At 39.8% G+C, this 14,079-nt stretch overlaps 1 protein-coding gene across 2 annotated transcripts in view; it reads right to left on the minus strand.

Moving 5' to 3' along the window:
- MACROD2 (mono-ADP ribosylhydrolase 2) overlaps positions 1 to 14,079 on the minus strand; it is a 902,990-nt gene that overhangs the window by 883,276 nt on the left and 5,635 nt on the right. The gene's annotated exons all lie outside the window — the stretch shown is intronic.

Raw genomic sequence — 14,079 nt, forward strand, 5'->3', positions numbered from 1 at the left:
CTTGAAAGCAATTCATAAAACTTAAGTTTTACATTTTTTTCCCAAGTGCCTACTCAACCTTCTCTGCCACTTTTCTGACTAACTCACTCTCAAGCTTTTCCCCTCTGCCTACCTAGCCCTAATTCATGTCTTATCCATCCCTTCTCTGGGATGATTTCAACAGGGATAAAGTAAAAAATTTTTAAAAATAAATAAATCAAGAAACAACATCCGCTAGGGAAATGCAGCAATCTACTGAAAAAATATCTAAGACAGAAATAAAGCAAAAGAGAGACAGCTTTTTTTAAAAAAAAAACTTTAGTATTGCTAACAAGTTTACAGTAGTTCCTATAAGAAAGTGAAGTCAATGGTCACTGAATCATCTTTGCACCCACATGCATAAAAGATAGAGCTGACCCTGTTACATCCTTCCCAAAATCTGTTTTGGTTGGGCTGTTTTTAAGACACACAACAGTGGAAACACCACAAACTCTTTAGGTCCTCCTTATCTCCCTTCTGCCCCAGCCTCGGGAATGTATTAGAGTTGAAAATCTTCACCATACACAGTTGAAAATTTATCTCCCACCACCATTTTTTCCCTCCAGACCCACTCCATCTTTTTTTTATCTGTCTATACAACCCAACTTCCTTCAGCTTTTCCTCCTAGCTCACACACTCATGCTCCCAACATCTATGAGTCCAGAGCCACATCTTGAGGTATGATGAAGTTGATCAGCTGAGGTCTTAAACACCAAATAGGCAGTCCTATCCCTTAGCTTTACTTACAACTCCTTCCAGCTCACACCAAAGGAAAAGGACCTTTACAGCTTACACATGTGCAGAAAAAAATGCATTAGATTTAGTGAACAAAAACTGTGATTGTAAAGAAAACACACGAAGTTCTTCAGAACCAAGAGGAAAAAGGACTTTTAGAACAGGTCACTAGAGGGAGCCCCCATAAAGGGCATGCATGTGCTTGGCTGGTGCGATGGCAAAGGATGGCACAAACCTATCACCATTGAAAAAATCAACTCCAACTCAGGTACTGATAAAATATCCAGGATTTTAAAGTCCAGTACACTTTAAAGTATCTTAATTTTTGAAAGAGGTCTCAGACATCCAATTACAGAGATCCCTACAGCAATACTAAAGAGCTTGCAACCAAAGGGAGGAGAAAAATCTCCAGCTGGCAGAGCTTTTGTTAAAAAACACATCTTCATTTTAAAACTATTTGATAACAAAACAGTAGTAAAAACAGCTATTAAAGCCCCACAGTATAAAACAGTACCTGTGGCAAAGAAAAAGGCTGTTTGCACTCCACGAGCAGATAAGAGAAGATATCAAAGAAAGAACAAGTGAAAAGGGTTTAAGACTGCTAGGCTCACAGGCTTGCACTATTAAAATGGAATTTGTCTGACTTGTTCAAACAAACAATGTTTTTTTTTTCCTCTAGTTCATAAAAACAAGAGTAACAGACTGAATTGCAAGAAACAAAGCTGAAAATGGGAGCCTTTCGTCATTTATATTCAGCTTTAGAATTCACAGCTGAAGGAAGTAAATTAATTCCAAGTTAAAAATAAGTAATAAGTCTGCCCACTATCTCATCCCTGCTACAACAGCTACTAGTAGAAACATGTATCCCCACAAGGAAAGCTTCTCCAACAGCAGTCTATAACATGATCTGCAAACAGCGCCAGGAAAAGAACCTCAGCAAGGGACAGGCGTCCCAACATTGTCTCCAGACAGGAGCCAGCCCTTCCACTGAAGAATCTTCAGCAAAGGCTGGACTGGGACACAGCTCCACTTTTTTGGGGCTGCTGAAAAAAATTAAGGAGTTGAGTGAGCTTTAAGAGTGTATCTGACCACAAGGGAACGTGCAGCAACCATTCTGATACACACACGGTGTGTTCTTCCCTTCAGTGCCTTTTTTTTTTTTCCCCTCAAAGCTTTGTTTTTACATGTGTCTTGTATAGATTAAAAAATTACAAACTATTTGCAATTACTAACCCCACATATAACACAGCTTTCCATTCTATTTGTTTCTGCACAGGCTTACAGAACATTAGAATAGACAGATTGTAAGATCTGTTACATTACATGCCTGCTTCTACTCCTACTAACCATGGATGATTGTATGGGAAAGGCAATTGCTTATCTAAATCAAGATAAGCATTATTTCCATATGTTCCATCACCAGGGGGAAAGCATTCACAGATGCACTCTAGTACTTCAGATTTGTAGTACAGATTTGCTCTATCACTTCTTGGACATGAACGAGATCAGAACCTGAGTGCAAAGAAGAAACATCTGTTGCAGACAAATCACTTTCTACCTAGCCAAAAGCAGCACAAGCAAGTCAAAGGCGCTTGATAATGAACACCAACACTTTCTCACTGGCTGCACACTCTGCCAATATGCTGTTTCAGCTAATTACAAAGTGGCATAATTGGATTAGCCGAGGACTATAGCCAAGTACGAAGCTTACGAGGCATACAGACACCACGAATCACAGAATGGGTGAGGTTGGGTGGGACCTCTGAGGTTGTCAAGTCCAACCTCCCTGCTCAAAGCAGGGTCACCCGGAGCAAGTTGCCCAGGACCCTGTCCCCGTTGGATTTTGAGTATCAACAGAGACTCCACAACCTTTCTGAGCAACCTGTTCCAGTGTTCAGCCACCCTCACAGTAAGTGTGTAGTTTTGGTTTTTTATGCTCAGAAAGAATTTCCTCTTTCAGCTTAAGCTCATTGCCTCTTGCCCCGTCATTGCTTACCACTGAGAAGAGTCTGGAGCCATCTTCTTTACACCCTCCCATCATACGTTTATAAACATTGAACAGATCCAATCTGGGGCTTCTTCTCTTCAGGGTAAACCCCAGCTCTCTCAGACTCTCCTTGCAGAAGAAATGCTCCAGTCCCTTAATCATCTTTGTGTCTCATGTTGTGCCTCAACTTCACTTCCCAGTTTTGTGACACTGACGAACTTGCAGAAGTTGCACTCTGCCCCATCTTCCAGATCAGGAGGTCATGGAATCTCCCACTCAAGGTTTTGCAGGAGGTATGAAATATCCCCACCTGAGGACATGAGCATCATTTGATGTCCACTGGTTAAGTGAGGAGCCCACATCCCATGAACCACACTGAAATGGAGTTCAACGGTGCTACAACACAGCCCTCTAAAGCTACTGAAAAAAAAAAAAAAAAAAACAAACAAAAAAAAAAAAAAAAAAAACACACCAGAACTAACTCACTTGGTCCAAGTTAAATGCAGCGATAGGGCTATCAGCAGCCCACAAACTGGGATTACCTTTCTACTTTTCAACCACATGATGGAATTGGAACCACTGAGGACTATGTTGCACATTAAAGAGAGAAAGAGTGGTATACCATGAGAATTGATAAAAAAATAGCCAGTCAGTCCTAACCACCCACATAATGCTCATGCAACATGCAGTTATTCATGTGTTACAAAGGTCTTGCATAGTCCTTACAGTGTCACACTTCAACCTTTTCCTCACTCTATCCCACACAGCTATGTATGACCCCTCAAAAAAAAAAAAAAAAACTGAGACACAACCCCTTTTTTAGTCTGGGAGTAGAGGAAGGAGAAAGAATGAAGAAGCTCGCCCTTTTTCTGAAGTTTTTGTAAAATGAGGGAAGACTTGGTATGGAGTGCAAAAGTACTGAAACCGAAGTTTGAGAAAGCAGTAATAACCAACAAGGAGAACGAGACAAGGAATACGTTCTCAATTCTTATTTGTGATGCAACCTGGTCTGCAGGGACACACAATTGTCAATTCATAAATCAAAGTCTTCTCACTTCAATGGCATGCACAGTGACAAAGACACAAGTAGGCTGAGGCCCTAGGGTATTTGGGTGTTTACTCGGAGTGTCAGCATGCAGCTGCTGTGGTTGCTATGATTGCTCCTGCTGGCTTGAGATTTCATGACTTAGGGTCCCTAGGAACGGCTGCTGGTTTAGCTGGAGCCCAGAGGGAGATGTGCTTTGTGTAGTTGAAGAAACTCATTCAATCACTGTCCTGTTGGCTGGGTTTTTAATGTGAGCCTTCAGAGGGATCCAAGACTTTGTGACAATATATTGGAATAACAATGCTGTTGGATTGCATATTTAGCAAGTTCTTGCCCAAGCCTGATTATCAGTACCTCAATCTGAGGGATACCAAGAATTTCGATACACAGATCCTTCTGCCAGAAGGGCAGTCTGAGTCGTACTGAAGTGCATTAAATGGTCGATGAAAGTCACATGGAGCCAAGAACTAGCCTGCATCACCTCCAATTCAATTCCTACTTTATAACCTCCCCCTACTACAGAGAACTTGTAATTAACAAGGGAAGTTCAAAAATTGAAAGAAAAACATATTACACTCCTTTAGACAACTGTTCGTTGCCTCAAAGAATTATGTTGATACTTTTCTATAAAGCTAGAAAAGACTACAGGGGATGCTACTTCACTAGATTCCTTCAAAGACAAAGCAGATCACCTTCACTGCAAGAGTTGTGTCTTGGTAAATACCATTTGTAGAACTACTCCTGGTATGTTCATCTTAATTCAGTACCTGCTGGGATAACTATGAACCTGCACCCAAAACTTACACTGCTAGCAGCACAGCATTCCTGCACTCAGCTTTAGAAACTGGCTGGGAAAAAAAAAAAAAAAATGCCTTTTCATGAGTAATCAGGTGTTCAGTCTTCAGCAGCATCTATTTTATTTACCAGGAAGTGAAAACCCTTATTTGATAGGTGTGAACAGCACATAGAGCATCAAGAAGATTTAAATTAAGTTTATAGTGGGAAACTATGAATTCATTAGTTTTCATTCATTATCTTACTAAGCACTCAGACCATTTTTTACTCTACATTCTCTGCTTTTTTGAATTCCCTACACCATTGCTAAGCAACAGCTTCTCTAGCTGAGCATTACAGCCTTTTGTAGGACTTACTATGGAGCTTGGAAATAAGAAATCACTACCAGCAAGCTATAAAATTTCTGCAAAATTGTCGGTGAAGATTTCATGGCATCGCCATTCAAGAACCTCTCTGCATGAGTTATAGTGACAGCTACTTACCAGATGGGAGCAGGAACTTTAGTTTTCTAGTACCAAATGACAGATAAGTAACTCTTTATGCAAGTACAAAAGATAATGTTTTCCCCGTGCAGACATTAAGCTTGGGTAGCGCTTACCTTGCAGCATTTCCCCTCCCCTACTCCCCGAGATATCACATGTAATTTGCTACCCTAAGCAGCAGCAGGGCTTTAATCCAAATATCAAGATTCAGAAGGAAATCTTCAATATTTGAAGAGGACTCTGCCAAGACCCACTAGTGTTGCCAGTCATACTTGTTTACTCTAAGGACTTGAAAAATAGGAAGCAATACAAACTCACAAGCAGTTACAAACTCACAAGCATTTAGAAGAAAGTTTTAATCCCATCTTCTTCTGCATGTCTACCTGGAAAAGGAGACACACCAAACTTCAAAGACCTTAAGTCAATATAGGCATATGTTGGTCTGCACCACCTTTTCTGTCTGGATTTAGTTATTTGCAATACACTTATAAACCTTCTTCTGTAAGAACTCTGGTAGTAATGCAGAAGGGGGGAGGGAAAAGAATCAAAAGTGGAATTATGGGTTTTTTTAAATTTAACTGATCCATACCCCCAGTGACAGTTACATAAAATCTGGGGCTTACTTTCAGTTGACATAAATTCATTAAGTATTGCCACAAAAGGACATCACCACAACACAAAATATATTTGTATGAGAGCATTGTCTTTTTTTACATGTATCTTACTCATAAAGTATGTCACTAAGCATACATGAATAAAACCAACACAGGCTGAACTTCAATTACAAGTCATATTCATGCAGAAAATAAAAAAACAATTAACTTACAACACTTTTACAGACTAACCATCAGTACCAAAGAGACAATCAAAAAGGCTCATATTTGCATTAACAAGTCTCTGAAAAAGCAAAAGGCAATATAAGGCAAGTAAATATTTTGAAGCAAGTCAGATGTGCAACCAGTTCTACACTTTCTTCATATCTGCACGGACCAAGTCTTTTGGTCAAGATCCTTCTGGTAAACTCCTGAGCAGTCTTTTCTAGCTCAGTGCTTGATCATGAACTCCTAGAGATGCTATTAGTATAAGGGTGCATGTAGAGAAATACTCCTGCTTTCAGAAATAAACATATTAGCTATACCAGTACAAGGCTAAGAGGTTTAATTCTGCAAGATGTGCTTTCTCTAGCATCCTGCCCACAAAAAAAAAAAAAAAAAAAAAAAACCCACAACACCTGGAAACTTTGGTAAAGGCCTTTGTGTGACATGCACTTCCACAAACATGCCAAGCCAACACACAACAGCTGCAAGTCTCAGTACCTTTTCTGCACACAAACACCATGCTTCTCCCTCCCCCCCATTGAAATAAGAAATATTTCTTAATGGAGTCACACATGAAATTGTAATTTTAGTGGTTCTTAAAGGCGTGCAAAATAAAAGTTTAAATATAAACTGTGTTGTTAAGCCTTCTGTCTAGCACAGAAGAGCATTTTGTGCACATTGTAACAAAGGGTGTCTGTAATGCAGCGCTTCTTACAGGGCTGAGAAGTTTTGCATCAGCTGGATTTTCCAATGGTACCTCAGCTAGATGCTCTCTCACAGAGAAAGCCACTTCACATAGGAAGTACTAAAACAACTTATTTGGACATTAGTTGGTTTGTTAGAGACATTTCCACATAATGAGCAGTTCGGGTCTAGTGAACCGAAGAAGGGAAACCACACTTATCTGGTTTCCAATGATGGGGTTTTTAACACATGTATAATCAAGTGTTTAATTGTGCATGAAGCAAATGCAGCTATGCATGAAAGTTGGTTAATATGATCCAAACAGGGAGCTCGGTGAGCTTAATCGGCATCAGCGATCCCCCTGCCTTATCAAGGGAGTGAAGCAGGTATCCTTACATGGTGGTGAACTTTCAGACTTGATGCAAGCCTCCCACATCCAGAGAGCAGCACTTGACAGGCCTACCCTGCATGATCACTAATTATTATTAGCCCCAGGCATCAATTCCTAGTTGAAGCAATAGTTCAGCAGCTTCATAAATGTCCGTCACATATAAGCTTCAGTGAATTAAGACAAGCCATACCAACCTCTTATTGACTTATCAAAAAAAGCTCCTAGTCTTCTTACAGGATGACATCACCTTTTTCCACCTACACTTGAAGATATCCAAAAGTCATGTAGCCAGTCAACAGGGCAACAGGTCTACACTAGTAAGCCATGACAAGGGTACAATTTAACAACTTCATCTTGGCCTCAGCCTATTTGTAGACACATGGCTTCTAGTCAGGCTGGCACTTTAGCTCACATCTGTCTGCACAAGACTGTGAGGACATATGCCACAATCCATCATAAATTATAGATTACAGTTTTAGCCAAACTACCATACTGAGCAAAACTAGATGACTTACTGAAACTGTATTTGTAGAGCAAGAAATTTATTTGGGAATTTGATCTTGCAATCTCCCATGCTTAAAAGGAGCCCACAAAAAGGGAAAAAAAAAAAAAAGGCAAAAAGACAGACCTATACATAAACACAAATTACTGGAAAACAATAGGTATAACCTCCTACTATTCCCCTGCATATGTTAAACTATCTCACTAAAAAAAGTTACTAGTCAACTTCTTTACCCTTAGTTGGATTTGAATAAGAGACAAGTCAGCCACTGAAAAACTCCAGGATAGAACTGAGAAACCCTACACTTTCTCAGCAATTTCTGAGGAACAGCACATAGTGACTTACAGCATTGCTGCTGCTAAAACCATCGTTCCTCACAATCTGAGCAAGCCTACCAGCTGACAGCATACTGCATCATCTGGGCTTTCTAACTCTGGTTAATACTTCCTTAGGGATCTCTGTACAAAACTTCAGTGCACAGTGATGTTCAGCAGCTACAACAAAAAGGATTGTTTCTCTTACTGTATGGGACAGAAGCTTGAGAGTTATTAGTCTGGTCAAGACTCATGTCACCAGCACTTAAACATTAGAAATACTCTTTCTGGCAAAGACATGCTTAACTTCCCTTTGCATCTCCACCTACTGTTACTCTCTAAAACACACTGAGAGCTTGCGGATCTCCAATAAGGACACTGATTTATTGTTGAGAGCAGTATCTTCTCCTATGGTTAACCCTTGCCCCTCAAGGAGCTGGCTGCCACTGGAGATAGTGTTCTCTCAGCTGCCACAAAATAACTCTATCAAGGACCTGCATAAGCTTAATACTGTGTGGAACTGAATTTTAAAAGAAAATTATGGAACAGCAGCTTAAGAAGAAATCATCATCTTAATTACATCAAAGACAAGTGATTTACTTTCTTAGAGAGGATTAACCACACTGGATTATGCGTTCTTAATCTATATAGAGGTGATTTTTTTGGTTTTTAATAATCATCTCTCATTTGCCAAAAGCAAGATTTTTTCGGTTTTCCCAAAAACACTTTGAAGAAAACTAAGACAAACATTTCTTTGACAGATAATCCGTCCTATAAAAGTTATATGCATGCAGCTCACCAGGGAATTACAAGGTCAATTGAATATATATTGGTCCCTTTTGTTTACTGTAGTTTTTCCCCCCCACCATGCTAAACACCCTGCTTCATCCACTTATATCAGGGATATCACTAACCAGATAAGAACACTCGCCTCTAAAAGCAGACCAACCCCTGTCTCAACAGTTATTTCTCAGTTTACACTCAAGTAAATTTTCACCCAAAGAGTTTTTCCCATCTCTCTGCTCTGCAAGGCTAGCTTTGCTAAAGAATAGCTGAGGAATACGTTTAGGAGGACAGAAAGGTGTGTGGGGTCAGTACAGCGCATGGTCAGATTTGTGCCAGTCTGCAGCTTTGCAACTGTTCAGGACAGATCCCGAAAGGGCAGCCAAGAGCCCAGGAGAAGCAGAGCTCACAGGTCTCCAGTTACTCCCTACTGCTCTGGCAGCCTTTGATATCTTTTGCAGCCAAACATAAACAACCTCAGCCTTAAAGTCACTCCACATTACACCATGGGCACCCAGGCTCCTGGACACCTTTAGCACAGACTAATAAGCTGAAAACCTGGTTTGCTGTTCTTACCACTCCAATTCCTTTGCTGCTTTCCTAATATATGCATAACATGGGCAGGCAACAGAAACGAACAGATTTATAGCCACTTCCTCAAAGAACACATCATTTCTCCGGTTTTCAAAATAATTCGTTACCATGATTTTCACACAATTCATCGAAGCTACAGATGTTAGTCTTTTAGTGGAGCTCCCCCCAGCTATTATACACAGCAATTAATAAGCAGCGATCTCCACACGCACCTAAATGACACAGCTTTCTAACCTGAAACGCAACGGTCTTCAAGAGACCTTGGGATAAAATGTTTAGCATCGAGTTAACAGAGTAGCATGCCAATGTATGAAAAGGATGGACAAAACCAAATACAGCATGAGTTTAAGGGAATCTGGACTCTCATTCAAGGCCACAGCTAATAGCAGGAGATCCTGAACTGTGGCATGCAAGGTTTTGCAGTTTTCTATGTGAACTCAGCAGAACAACTGCTGTACTGTGAACTTAGCCCAACAAAGAGTTTCAGTAGCAAAAGCACCATTTTCTTTCACTGACAGATAGCAAGCATCACGCTGAGCTAAGATGTCTCGATTTACTTTCATCCTTGTCACTCAGATTGAGATCTGTTCTAAAAGACTAATGTTAAAGTCAGTATAAGAAAAAAAGATAATGCAAGCTGATGGACTTAGTTTTTTGGTGGGGGGATGGTCTTGAAGCGTACTGGTTTCACGCAGCCATTACAGACAGAACTCACTGATTGCTGGGCAACTTTTTACAGTCTTAACCTTCCAGGAAACCATGATCTATTTTTCTGCATAACTCACTGAAAATAACAACAGAGTTAGATGCTATTTCTTGCTTGCAGACACCTGGATGAATTTCACTGCATCTTAGTAACGGCATTACTTTCCCAAGGCTGTTTGATGATCACCACCTTGATTCCTGGTTCCTGCTGGACAGATATTCACATCAAACGGGGCCACATGGAGATGATCCGAAGAACCCAGCATTACCTGTGATTAGTTAACCATCTCAAGAAATCAGAGAGTCAATATTACCAGACAGCTTGCCTTCAGCATGAAGCATTTTGAGTGGCTCACTGAGATGCTTTGTCTCTATAATCTTCTGTCAACTCACTGTGAATATTTAGAAAGCTAGAGATTCACAGTACAAAAATGCTTTTATTAAATCCAAACCTTACTATTATACATAAAACCCTCAGTGTTAAAGTAGATTAATTTGAATACAGTTTGAACCATATCATTTTCTAAAAATACAGCAGATTAAAAAAAATCCAGAGGATGCCAAAACATCTAAACATACTTAAAGATTTGCTTAAAAATAAAAAAGGACTGTAGACCTTTCACATCATTTAATCTTAAATAAAAAAATTTTAAAACTCAACAGTTACACTGTTCTTTCTTTTTAACTTCATTCAATCAAAAGCAGTTCTTACCATTAGCAAAATCTTTAAACTATCACTAGGATTTTCTGTTTTCTTGGCACTGCTGCTATACCAATGCATCCCAAAGGCTGAAAGAGTCAGGACTATCAGCTGCCTTGAGTAAAACTATACAATTTATGCCATTTTCTAAATTATTCCATTAATCAACAAAACATTCTTCTACCAGTGACACATAAAACTCAGTGACAACAGAACTCCTGAGACCCTAATTTTTCAAAAAGCTTCTAAAAGAAAGCTCTCTAAAATTATCTCTCACATTCTACACTGAAGAGTTAAAACATCTTCAGGAATAACTGTGAAACCAAAAAAAAAAAAAAAAAAAAAACTTAGATACGTATTTAACTTCAAAAAACACTCTAGTTAGTTGTCTACATGGTGAAATTTTACTCACCAAGCGTCACAAAACATAAGCTACCACTGCTGTACAGGATGAGTGCCTAGGCATAACGTGGTACATAATATACAGCATTGACATAAAGGTATATAAATCCAGAACTTCAGAAAACAAGTCCATTCTTTGCACGTTGACAGGAAGGAACTCTGCTTCAAAGTACGTAACAAAACAGATGAGATGTGTCTGCTTTTGGTGTATCTGAAGGCTAAGAAGTGGGAGGATCGATGGATTACACTACATACGTACTGTCCAGCCCTGCAGGACAGGCTCATTCTTCATTTCCAAAGTGGACAGACAGCTCCTCATTTCCTTAATAAATGTGTTTAAAACAAAGAAAGCTTACGTCTACAAATCTACTTCGAGAACAAGAATTTCTTCTGCTTCCTACCATTCCCTCTGACATTAAAGAGGCCCACTTAACAGCAAGGCAAGGAAAACGGACAGTGTTATAACAACTTCGCCTCTGAGGTCCACTTGTGCTGCCTGGCAATTTGTATGCCAAAACCCAGGGGTGTTGACAAGGTAGCCCTCTGGAAATGCACATACCCACAAGAGCTTGCTTCCCTCAGTTCAGAGCAGTGGGCACCAGGCTTAGTCCCTGCATTCTACACTGTGCCACACCCCCTCCATCCCCCAACCCAAAAAAGTATCACAAACCTGGACCATATTCCATGCCAAAATACACACCAATGTAATTTCTTAAGGCCCCATATGAGGAGACCTGAAAAAATCGTGGGTTTTTTAGTCACAGAAAAGCAAAACAAAGACAAAAAAATATACACAGCTGTTTTAAACTTCCAAATGTTTTCAAACACCTTTGCTGCTATAAAGAAAAAAAAAAAATACAAAGTCCTTCTCAGCTGCTGTTCCTAATTCCCCATCTTCACTCTTTAGAAGCCTTTACACTGTTACACAACCCTGTTAGAAAGACTTCCAAGCCTTGCCAAAATTTACCTTAACATCAACTAATTCCAAGCTTTACTGGTTCTCTTCAGAATTTACTTCTCAACACAATTTTATGCCAAAGGGTAGAGAAGGAAGGTTGGGGAAGAAACACTTGCCTCCACAAACTAAGGTATGTTCACCAAATGTGTCAATAAAGAGCATGCAGAGGTATCATGGCAGTCAGGTTGGTTCCTTCCCAACATGAACCTTTTAGGTCATTTCAGCAGTTCTGCTTGCAGACTTTTCAATAATCATCCGTTAAACTTTCATATAACAAAAATGCGTGCCTAACTGGAACCTCCTAACACCTTCCAGCAAGTCATTTGCATTTAAAAATGAGTAACACAAAGCTCTTGTATTGTTCACACAAGTTTTCTTTGCAGTCAGTGCAAAAATTTGTGCAGTACTGAACACCCTTAATCTCCAGTTGAGTATCTACAGGGATTACTGCCAGCCCAGATGCTCTCCACTTCTACAGCTTCTTATTCCAGCAGCTGATTGATTGCACCTGCTTCACTTTATTTGTTCTTGGTTCTTTTCTTGATTTCTCCTCATCACTCTTCCTGAACAGCCACTCCACACTTTACTAATCAATCTGCCATTTTTTCCACTGTATACAGTGTCGGAAGTAAATGGTAAAGAACTTTTTCCACGTTCCCCATCAGTTGCTGTTTTGGCTTGTCAAGCATACAGAGAATTTCCAACCCCCTCCCTCTTCAGACCTCTTTAGTTTGTCACTGCAAGAATTTGCCTTTCAATTGAAGAAAATATCAGAACTTGGGCATAATGCTGTCAAAACATCACAGACTTCATCATATCTGGGGCTTCACTTGCTCTCTCCAGAGTCTCATTTAGGTTGTACCAGTTGCCTTCTGTATGCCCCAGTACACAGACCAGAAGTTCTCAGTGTTAAGACTTAAATTCTAATTTTTCGGTATTATAGTTAAGACTGTTATTACATATGATACCTTCAGAATGGTGTCAACATTTAAGGGAAATAAAATTTGAAACAGTCACATGAATATACATATTTCTTTTAATTGTACTGACCAACTGAAATGTGGAAGCATTTCAGCAGCCTAACCTTCTAGAAGTTCACCATTCCACATGGCTTATTTACAAATACATCAGAGAAGACAAGTGACTAGGGCTATTTTCTCCTGAATGTATAGTATAACAAAAGCTTCAAGTAGCAGAGAAGTGTTTCAGCACAACTTCTGCCTTCAAGCATTTTTGCAGTGTACTGGGTACTAACAGAAAGAGTGCAAGAACGGCTATAAGAAAATAAATTCACCACTGCCGTGATTCAATACCCGCATATTAGACACTGACATTTTGCTTATGTGAAGTGTAACAGCAATCACAGCGTAAATCCACACTTTGTCACATTCAGCAGCTCAAGTAATACAAGATCTGTGAATTTTAGCACGTTATACAGAATCTGAGAGTAGTTAGAATAAAAACATAGCTTTGGCTAGAATGGGTAGTCTCCCAGTTAAACCACATGATATACTGCATATCCCCATGTACCACAGGCCTCCGAAATGAGCTTTGGAGAAGTCAGGTAATCTTTTTTATTTTTATGCAGCCTTTGTTTTCTAGATGGACTGGCTTCTTGATGTTGTGAGGTAAGAGACCTACTCTAATGGGAGAAAGAAGTCTATGGGTAGTCACAACACAACTAGTCACCAGCATTGAAGAGCTCAGCAACCTCTGACATACTTTCACTTCCAAAGTCATGAAAGATTCTTTTAGGAGTAGATGACAGCATTAGTTGTCTATGACAATGGCACCTGTAAATCTACCAGCTCTTCCAGATTGTGCTAAAGTAAGTGTTACAGCTTTGCCATTTTATTATAAACAGCTGATTAGTTCCAGGCCTCATCTCACCCAGAATATTATCATAAAGACCATGTTCCCCTGCAGCCACAAGACTACTCTAAACAGGTGATCACACAGGCCAGTACTTGCCCTTAATGATAATAAAAGGGTCTTAAAACTAGTTTCCTGCTTCTGCAGGAAGCCGAAGCAAAAAACACTTTAGGTATCAGTTAAATCCCCCTCCAAAAACCACAAACTTCAGCCAAGTGGGATAACAGGCCATAGAAAGAAAAAAGAAGGAAACCAGCTCAGAAGTCACCCTTCTTCCACACTCTTATGTAGGAG

The sequence above is a fragment of the Tyto alba genome, unplaced genomic scaffold (assembly GCF_018691265.1).
Source record: "Tyto alba isolate M040663 unplaced genomic scaffold, T.alba_DEE_v4.0 Super-Scaffold_16, whole genome shotgun sequence".
Classification (NCBI taxonomy): domain Eukaryota; kingdom Metazoa; phylum Chordata; class Aves; order Strigiformes; family Tytonidae; genus Tyto; species Tyto alba.